Source organism: Haliaeetus leucocephalus, unplaced genomic scaffold (genome assembly GCF_000737465.1).
Source record: "Haliaeetus leucocephalus isolate CR32 unplaced genomic scaffold, Haliaeetus_leucocephalus-4.0 Scaffold362, whole genome shotgun sequence".
NCBI classification, from domain to species: domain Eukaryota; kingdom Metazoa; phylum Chordata; class Aves; order Accipitriformes; family Accipitridae; genus Haliaeetus; species Haliaeetus leucocephalus.
The window spans coordinates 744,522-754,728 of record NW_010972798.1 but is presented as its reverse complement, the minus strand read 5'-3'; positions in this window follow the sequence as shown (position 1 = coordinate 754,728).

The following is a 10,207-nucleotide window of genomic DNA, read 5'->3' as shown; positions in this document are numbered from 1 at the left end:
CTGAGAAAATATAAAAAGCAACAGGGTGCACATACGTGCGTTGGCAGCAACTAATGCAGTCACTAGTTAAGATTCTTCCTGTCCCCTAGCCATGGATCAGCCTTTTGTTTTTTTTTTCACTGAGAAATTTAAATAGATGAACCAGTGCAGCAATCACACATGCTTCAGGGGAAAAGGACAGACTCTTAGTGAGACACAGTAGCTAGAGCCTTGCTTCTCCCCTGCCCCACATCTCCTTTCTGATGATTGCTTCCATATATGTAAGAAATATGCCCCTCTTCTCAGTTTCTAAAAAGTCCTCCTCTATGCTGGCATCACTTCATCTCTCTGGACTACCTGATCAATCTTTCTCCGATTCTTAGCAAGATATCAAAATCTCCACCAAAGACTCTTATTCTATTTAAGAATGGCACAGAATAAGTCATATAAGCCTAAAGCACCAGCTTCATATTGTGCTTATTACTTGATGACTACATATTTCAGTACACTTATAAAACTATGCAGCACTTCACTGCTGCCCAACGGAGAACACTTCAGTCTGAGCCATGACCATCACTATTTATTTCATAAACACTGAGACAGTCTTTTTATTGTCCAAAACATTATCAACATACCCTGAACATCCCCAATAATTGCTTTTCTTAATAGCAGTTAATTTTTTTTTTTTAACCTGTCCATTTATTAATTATTGACTTCAGGATCTTAAAGTTTCTGTTATAGGAAATAACTGGATTTCTCTGTTTTCTTTGGGATCATGGGCATTCTAGATTTCTTTAGAAAAAAAAACCAGAGCACGCCTCTCTCCCAGTGTTACATAACGTAAGACTTCATTCAGCACATCACTGTGATAGACTGAGCCCAGGTATTACTCTCTCATCCTAAAAGCTGTAAAAGGCAAGAAAGGCTTATAAACTTACATCACGCAGGTGGTCTATAGCGGTGTCAAAAAAGGTACTTAAAAAATTAGATAAGCAGAAGCTCACCTTTGTTTTGTTGAGGACGAACCCAAAGCATCATCATGGCTTTTAAACTGGCCTGCAAATTTGGGGAATCTCACATCCTAATCTAAGCAAACAAGTTGTGTTGCTCAACATGGATGCAATTATACAGATAGCTAAGCTTTCCCCCTCCGTATCAAGAATTGTTTAAGCTCACTTTGAGACCTGACAAGGTTACAACGGATGTGAGATAATCTTCAATTTTAAAAAAAGAGAATTTCCCCAGTCTTTTATTTGCAGAGGCAGCTATTCAGCACTCCACCACAGATATTTGTCATATATGCTGTTGCCAGACAGGCTTAAATAATCGCAGGGGGGAAGGAGGGAGGAAGTTTTTACATCTTAATGAAGTGCTTGACATGTAGGTTAGACTACTGAATGCTAATAAAATATTTGGTATCAGACAATGCTAAAATCCCCCCCCCCCAAATTATATACAAATCAAAGTAATCTTTCTTCCTGACCACTCTAGAAAAGCTCCTCATGTGAAATAATAAAGTTAAAATGTTTTTAATTATTTAGTTGGACAGAACATACAGTAAGTACATAGATGGGGACAAATAAAATTTATACTGAAATGCTCTTACAAGAGAAAGTACCAAACTTAAACTTAGTTTTTAAATACATGCTTAAATCCTATTGATGGCAATGCAAGAGGTTAAGCTGTGCAGAATTAAAGTTCCCAGTCAGAATGAATTAAAGCCAAACAATTTGGATTTGCCTCGTGCCCCTTCCACATCACTTTTAGTCTTGAGAGGTTTTCCAGCAGAGCTCACAGTGAAGTTCCCCATACACACATCCAGGGAAAAGGAAGAGAGTCAGGGAGGCGGGAATGAGCACCCAGGTGTAGGCAGAGGATGTGACCAGCTCTTTTGCTGGCAGCGTTCTCCTAAGATACTTGTGAAAATACGGCTTTCTCACAATGTATGAATAAGAGTACAATGCAAGGGAAGATGTTTTAAAGCAAACTGAAGATGGTCAGATGGTAGGTAATGGTCAGCAGGGAGAAGGCTGTAAAACAGAACACACATCTGATTAATCCTTGCCAGCCAATATGAAAATGGTCTGATCTTATCCATCTAATCCAAGATGTCTGCGGTAAATTCTTCGGTTCAATTCTTCTTGCACTTCTGGTACAAGCATACACTGTTCTACTGACAACTGGGAACCCAGCTCTTAATTATCATTCTAGTCATACCAGTTACTGCTTCTCTGATTCTGCCTTACTTTAGGCTATATTACTTTTGGTTTTATGCTTCCTCATGCCTCTTCATGCAGCAGGTCTTGATCCAATGAACAGCTGAGCACCTATTATGGTGCAGCATGTTCTCAGCATCTCTCTTCAGTAAGAGTCGAGGGCACTCTGTTTTGTTTCTGCAGCAGTACAGAGAGCATTTTTTTAAATTGACTGTACCTTATTCACAAACATATCTTAAGTGAAGGAAATTAAGCTGAACATTATGTAACATATGTCCAAGAAGTTAAACAATTCCCATGAGCATCATCAAACTTTTTAGTCAGTCTTTTTAGACTCTGAGGAAGAGTCATCAGCAGTACATTGCTGTCATTGCTGTTCTGCATCAATGAAATCTAGTTAAATAATACTGTATCAGCTGAAAAGGAGTCCAAGTCCACACTGAACAATGTTTAAAAAAATCAAGAACCATCAGTTTCAAATGTTACTCCATGCATTTTGCATTTATTGGCTACCTATACAAATGAAAAAAAGCTTTTCAAATTAACATCTATGTGATTGAGGAGTGAAAGTAAGACCAAAGATATGAATTCCTCATTTGAGGGCCAGTCTCAGACAGAATCTAGGTTTTGTTTTATTTTATCTTAATTGATGCACGAACAACACTCTCTCCCACCAGGCAATCAAAGAATCAGTGCGAATACAGAAACACTCTCCTTGCAATAGCCTCTTCTTGAAAAACAATTGTGCATCCCAAATCATCGCTTGCTACAGAGGTATGTCAGAGTATTAGCTTAGCTCTTGCTTGCAACTGTTCTCAGGGAAAAAAGCAGCAACAGAACACTAAACAGTGCAGTACTGCTTCAAAAACCTGAGAAACACCTGTACCTCCCAATGAGACCTTACTGGACAGTTATGCCTGTGCAGGTGTTATTTGGCGACTTTTACCACAACTTCAATGTAAATCAGCTTCTCTTAACATACACACGCTTCTTTATTTCAACACCAACTCCACTCAGTTTCACATTCCTATGTGATTCTTCTGGCATTTCTGCTCCGGGTACATAGACACGCCTGTTTTGTCCGGGGGCGTCTTTTGCCTTTGGACACTGTTCTGTACAGGGTTTAAGAGTTTCTTGGAGACAGCTTAAATGAAAGGCACTCCTCCTTCTGATTTTTTCTTATTTTTTGTCACTTCCCTCACACGTTAATAAAAAAGAGACTTGAGATATATGTCATTCAGTAGGTACTTGCATTGAGAGGTCATGACTGGTTCAATTCCCAGGAAACTTTTAATTCAAAATTTCAGAAACCTTCTGTAGAGATTTCATCAGTCCTGAAATTCAACCTACTGCATTTCCACAACAGGTCACAACCAGCTCACTTTAAGGGCAGCATTCCTGTTCGTTTGCCCTCTGGCCAGCACAGATGTACTCCTGTACATGGGCAGAAGGAACACCAGTTCTAATAACGTTTGAAGAAAAACATTCATAGGCTAGAATACAGGACTGATTAACTATAGTTCTTGCCTTTCCCCAAGCATAAGGCTGGAATGACTAAGAGGAAGTAGAACAACATCGCCCCCTCACACCCACAAACTCTGAACTATTCAGTTCATTACATATGCTTTCAGAAAAATGCAAAAGGGGCAAGCATCCTCTGTAAGCCGAGATATTTTGAGAGATATCATATCAACAAACTCAAACTGAGTTCACAGCGATGAAGTACCGTGAACTTTGAAACAACGAGAATTGGACTCGGTCTAGGAAGGTGCCAAAAATTCAGTTAAGGGTTGAATTCCAGTACCTTGCACATGCCAGACAGGTTGAAAAAAGAGGTTATAATTTCCTTGTCTTTTACACCTTTACAGACTGTGGGTTTTATAAACTCATTAATGGCTTTAAAAACCTACAAAATAAAGCTGTGATATATTGCCTTAGCTCCTCAGCACACAGAGACTAAACAAAGATTAGTTGCCTTAAAGATTACTCTTGGCTACATGCAAGCTAAACACCAAAGGTGTGGGAAGCACAAATGAGAAAAACTGCAGATTCTCTCTGATCAGTATATAAAGGAAAAGCTTGGGGAGAAAAGCAAGTGTGGTAACAAGACTGATCACATTCTCTCCTGCAAAGAAGAGCATCTGCAGGAACAGACAGAAGCCTGGCAGAACAATTTTATAAAGCGAGAGATGAATTTACTTGGGGAGCAAGCCCTGCTGGCCAGAGGAAAAAAAAAAACAAAAACCAAAACCAACAACACTATGTGCTGGGTACTTCCTCCTTCCCCTCAAACTCAACCAAAACTGTATCATGTTTGTGACAGATTAAATACGAAAGGATGCAAGTTTAGTGAAATTTAGCCGTTACCGCTTTGCCAGTTAGTAAACACAATAATTGCCGGCGGCACCTTTACGCTAGATGATTTCTTGTTGGCAATCATATAAAACAATACAATATCAAAGACAGAGGTACTGCATAACTAATAATAACAATTTAGAAAATCAACACAACTCTCCTCCAAAAAGAAACCAGTGAACACCAGCTGAGCAGAGATGCACTGAGCAGTTAGCAAGATCATTAGCTGTTCACCAGGACCAGGCGGTGGTTGTCATGGCTACCCCGAAGGATGTGCAAAGGAAGTACACAGTGGTACGGAAGAGCTCCTGGACTTGTTTAGGCTTGCCTCGGGCATGCTGCCCTGCAACAACAGGAGAACCCGGCTGCTACCACAAATCTCAAGATTCTTACAAATTCACTCGATCAGTTTGTACCGCAGAACAATGTAAGAATTTTTTTTTCCATCCTTTCTGCTTTGTCCAGGAATCCAACCCTTCAGATTTTTATTTATTTAATGATCGGGCAAAAATTGCATATCCAACTAGCATTACTGGAGTAAAGTATTCTAACACCTGGAATGTTGTGGTTTTACCTCTAGAAAATCCCACAGAAGTAATGTGGCACTTCCTCCCATCAGTTGCTTACTTTGTTCATTGTCCTTTTGCTCCCATTCATTCAGCTGCTCTTTCCCTCCAGCACTGGGGAATGACAGACAGTGTACTGTGAAACAAGGCTATAACCTGAGTTGGCTTAACCTGAAAAAGAATTTCTTTTATATAACAAGTGAAAACAGTCAGGTATACAGGGGACAGCAGTGCAAAGGCTAACGGCTGTAATCAAGCATCTAAATGGGAAATCTACATCCTACCAAGTGCTATGTGGCTCTGCTTACACAATCCACTAGGGCATGCTTACACGTGGAGTTGAGATACAGGACAGCCTGCCTGAAGGTGATAGGAGGTAAATGAAAGTACCAATTCTCAGAGCAACAGATAGGCAATTCATGAAGTATTATTGCTTATAGCCAGAAGAATATATACCCAAGCAAATGGGAGAATAACTAGATGTCCATAAAATGTTTGAAATTACAGCCATCGTGGACAGTGCAAGCAGTACATGAAGGTATCTACAAAGTACTTCGGTTACCAGAAGTAGTTTAGTTATTGGAAGTAGTGACAATAATGTGAAATCATACATGCCTCTTGACACCGGGCAAGCACATAACTGCTAGCTATGACACGCATTACACTTAGCCAGCAAGTCAACTGCTTCATATTAGGGTACATGCTTACATTTTCTGTGTTGCAAAATATGTTTATCCCTAAAAAATGTTTATCCTTAGCTTACGTGAACATATGACCTTGTCAAACAGGGACTCTACAGACACATCTAGATTCATTAAGCTTGTTTGAATCTGTTTCAGAGATGTGCAACAGCATCCATATATCAATCTGTGCAAACATTGGTAATAAAGTTATGGGATTTTATCACCATCTGTCAATTACAGAGTCACTGCCTTCTGAAGCAGGAAACCTTGAGGTTAATTTCATTAGAACGCAGCACAATAACAACAGATAAAATACTGGGGTATTTAAACCTCTAGTATATAGTGACTAAGACAAAGAAGAGTCATTCTATAAGAAGTGTTTGGACCATACTAAAATCCTGCTCTCCAACACACAGCAAGGCATGCCCCTCAGGATTCTTTATTTCCTTTTTTTTTAAAGGGCCCCATAACACCAGAAGCTTCACGAAAACCTGAAAGGAAAATGGTACGCTGAAAACTTTCATATTTACTATTTCTACCATTAAATCCCAAATGTTTTTAAACTTTCATGGAACTTGGCACTGAGTCACCAACCTGCTGAGGCAATTATGCAAGCCAAAGTTGCCTTAACTGAGCTTCCTCAAGCATAATCCCTCAGCTCCAATTAAAAAATAAAAAGAGATGCTGAGAAGCCTTGTCCAAAATACTTAAATTTGAATAGCCTAAAGCAACCATCTAAATCCATGTCTAGACAATTAAGAAAAGGTGGTCTTATTTCAAAAACAGCTACTATAAGGCCTGCAATTGTGAGGACCCGCATACAATTTCTCTGTGTTTCTTCTGCCTAAAAGAAAAAAATTTTTAGAAATTGTTTGGCATAGTGCTTTTATTTGTGACAGCTACAATGTGTCCCCAAAAGTAAAAGCTATAAATAAGAAAACATAAAACAAACAAGCTATATAAAGGAAAAAATTTGAACTATTAGAGAATTTGGAGATTCTAAAGGCTCAGAATTGGGAGTGTGCACGTGGCCCTTTTGAGAAAGTCAACAAAGCCTGACTAGGGAGACCTTCAAGGCTAGAGACTGAAATACTACATAGCATCTACTTTCAATAGACTGAAAGGGGGGGCCTACCTGTCAAGTTCCATAGAAGCAGCTTAACCAGACACAAATTGTTTTGTTTTTTTTTTTAATATATTAATGTTTCTGTGATGGTTGTCAGTCCTATACACCACTCTGAATGAGGTTACTCTCACACGTGTTGGTCTTCTGGTGAAGATGTTGACCTGATTTTACTATGGAAGGAGGGACAATGCCTAGACACAGGAGGTGAAGTTGGGTCTTAGAGGCTCTCAAGAACCAATTCTGACAAGTTCTACTTTTGGAATTTTTTCTCTTTTGAATGAAGAGGCCAGCACAGTACTCTACTCACAGTGCAGCCATCTAGGGAAGATACCCCAAATGAGACAGTAGTAGCATTGTTTCCTTCCTCAGACCTCCTTAGGGCTGTTTGGGAAAGGAAGGGAGAGGAAGGGTGTGCCCTGATTCCGTAGTAGTTGTTTTCTATCAGAAGCAACAGAGACGGTGCACTGCCATCAGTTATTTTAGCTGCAAGAACAACTTCTTGCCTGCTCTTGCATGTCCTGCAAATTCCCTTACTTACAATAAGTCACATTTCTGTTATTTTACTGTGAAATTCAGTTGATCAGCAAGCTCCCAGAAGCAAGCTCCCAACTATAATTTAATTAAAAGGGCAGTAGCTAAGTTTCACCATATGCAACTGCCAGATGCAATCATTGCAGTTTAAGTCTAAAGGCAATGTTACTGCCTGTACTGGAGCGTAGTTTTATAAGTGATGAAAGCTGTCACTTATGTCACAGACATTGCTGTAATGCATTACGATATTACAGTTTCGGCAGAACCAAAAAATATTAATAATACATATTCTGAAAGCATTTACAGCAAGTGAGTTTGGAATACAATGTTTCCGGTGCCATACACTTTTTCTTGCAACTCTGTATTTATGCATAGTCACTTCAGATATGTTACATTAGACTATATACTTTGCCTGGCATTATACAAGCTCTCATAGCCAATTTTAAACCTTCAAAAGTGGGAGGACTGAAGGACAACTAATTAGGGATAAACAAAAACAAAACAGGAGCCCTTCACTATTCAGTGATTCATAGGAATAGGGAATACTGCATCAAAGGTACCTTAAAATTGTGTCTCTTAGGAGAAGACTTGCTGAATGCATTTCAAAAGCCTACCAACCAACTCAGGAAAATTTTTAAGTGTCTTCAACAAAATATTATGAAGAATGATAGTCTTGAAATCATCCCAAAATAACTAAATAGACAAGGTATATATTAGCTGTGAAACACTGTTTAAAAAGTTCAAAGCAGAAGTTCATACTTCAATACATTGTTCAGCTTCCTTCACAAGGACTTCAGAAGAAAAAGATCAGGCTATGGTATAACTATGTCAAGAAGATAAATAAAGTTAATTAAAATGTATCAGGATTTCAGAAGAGGAGTCTATCACTTAATAAACTGAATGCCAAGTGTGACATAGAAAACAGCTTGCTTTCCTACAAAACAAGGCTTCAGACTTGCAGTCAACATTGGGCTCCATTTACATTTAGGTAATGTCACTATTGCCAGGAGAGGAGTCATTCACTTACGTTAAAACTACTTAGATCAGAATTAGTTTCTTGCAGGACAGTAACAAGATATACAGATTTCTTTAGGAAAAAAAAATAGCAGTTAACCCTAGCATTAAAAGTAGGTTATACCCTGATTAATTACAAACTCATAATGACAAGGATTGTTATTTATAATGCATGGGCACAGTTTCTCTAACACTTCTCAGCTTCATAGCCCATTTCTATACAGAAGATCCAAGACTGCAGCAGCCGCAGCCACTGGTGAGCTTCCAGCCAGCTACAATTACTCTTAAAAGCAACTGCATGTATCAGGCAGACTGTCATGACAGCCACAGCCCTGACAGCCAGCAAATCTCCCCCAGCCACCCCAGCAGCCCTGGCACCTTCCGTGCTGGCAGCTGCTCTGGAGCCAGCCAGGGGACTGTGCTGGCAGAGGTGGCCAGGCCATTACCATCCAGCTAATAGAGCTGTCCTGGCACAGCAGCTGAAGCTGGACAGGACCTACAAAAGCCTGTTTTTAAAACCAGTTGAAAGAGCTGTTTTGGCAAATGTGCTGAGCCTGACCAACAGAGCCACAGTTGATACAAAAGGCGAAATGAAAACAGCCTGTAAAGCTGGTCGTGCACAAAAACTCCAGAGACAAAAGGACGAGAAAGAAGAGTCACTCAGAAGGTGTTTACTTCCAAACCAGCAAAATGGAGTCAATGAACAAGAACATTTCATCAAAAAATCAGTAACTCCGATATAAAAATTTAGCACTACTATGTAAGCTTCACCACTTCAAATATTTCTCTAAGATAACATGTTACAAAATAAAGACTCCTTTTCTAAAAATTACAGAATAATCTGGATGCAAAATTCAGCTAGTAACAGGATTTTTCACTCCGTACTTCACATGGTAGAACACTCAAAAAGGCATGTGATAAGAATTTCTTTTTGATGTGAAGGACGCTGATCACTGATCTTCCCAAAGGAGTGAGAAGCATGGAAAGGCCACGTACAGAAGAAAATTAAACTACTCCTTCCTCCTGCCCTAAGGCCAGTTCCACTTCTTGCCTCTTAGGCTTCAGCATCATTGCTATCTGCTCTGCTAGTAGTTTTCATGTATTTTCAAATTTTTTCATTTTTCTCTCTTATCTCCATGATTCCTTCAACTCCAGAACTCCAATTTTATATTGCTTCCACTTGAGAGCAGCTCTGTAAATATCTTAAAAAAAGGCAAGCAACCAGGGCATCTGTCTGATTACAGACACCAATACAGGCAACTGATCAACTCACATAATATCTGGACAGAAGGAAGAACCAGCTAGCATGGCATAGTGGACAGATACTAAAATCCTAGCTTTTTTCCCCACATCACCATTCAAGTCCTTCCTCCCTCTTAATTCTTCATAAGCATCCATGAACTTACCAGGTTAAGGTGGGGGGTGAAGGGGGGGAGAAGGGGAACAGTAGTAGCCTCATACTGTTCAAAATGGGTGAGCTGGCAGAGTATGAAGACAAGAAGCAAATTCAGTGCCCTGCATGCGTTACTGAAATTGTTGAGAGAGACTATTTGGAACAGCAGCAGTTTCAAGGGATAAATGGGAAAGTTGGAAGTGGAAAGACAGGGAAGAAAAAACCCAATCCCTGCTGTGCAAGTATCTTATCCACAACAGAAGATATACAACAACCAAGAAATATAGCTTCTTCGGTTAGAGGCAAAAAACAAGACTCATTTTGGGGGGGGGGGGGGGGGGGGT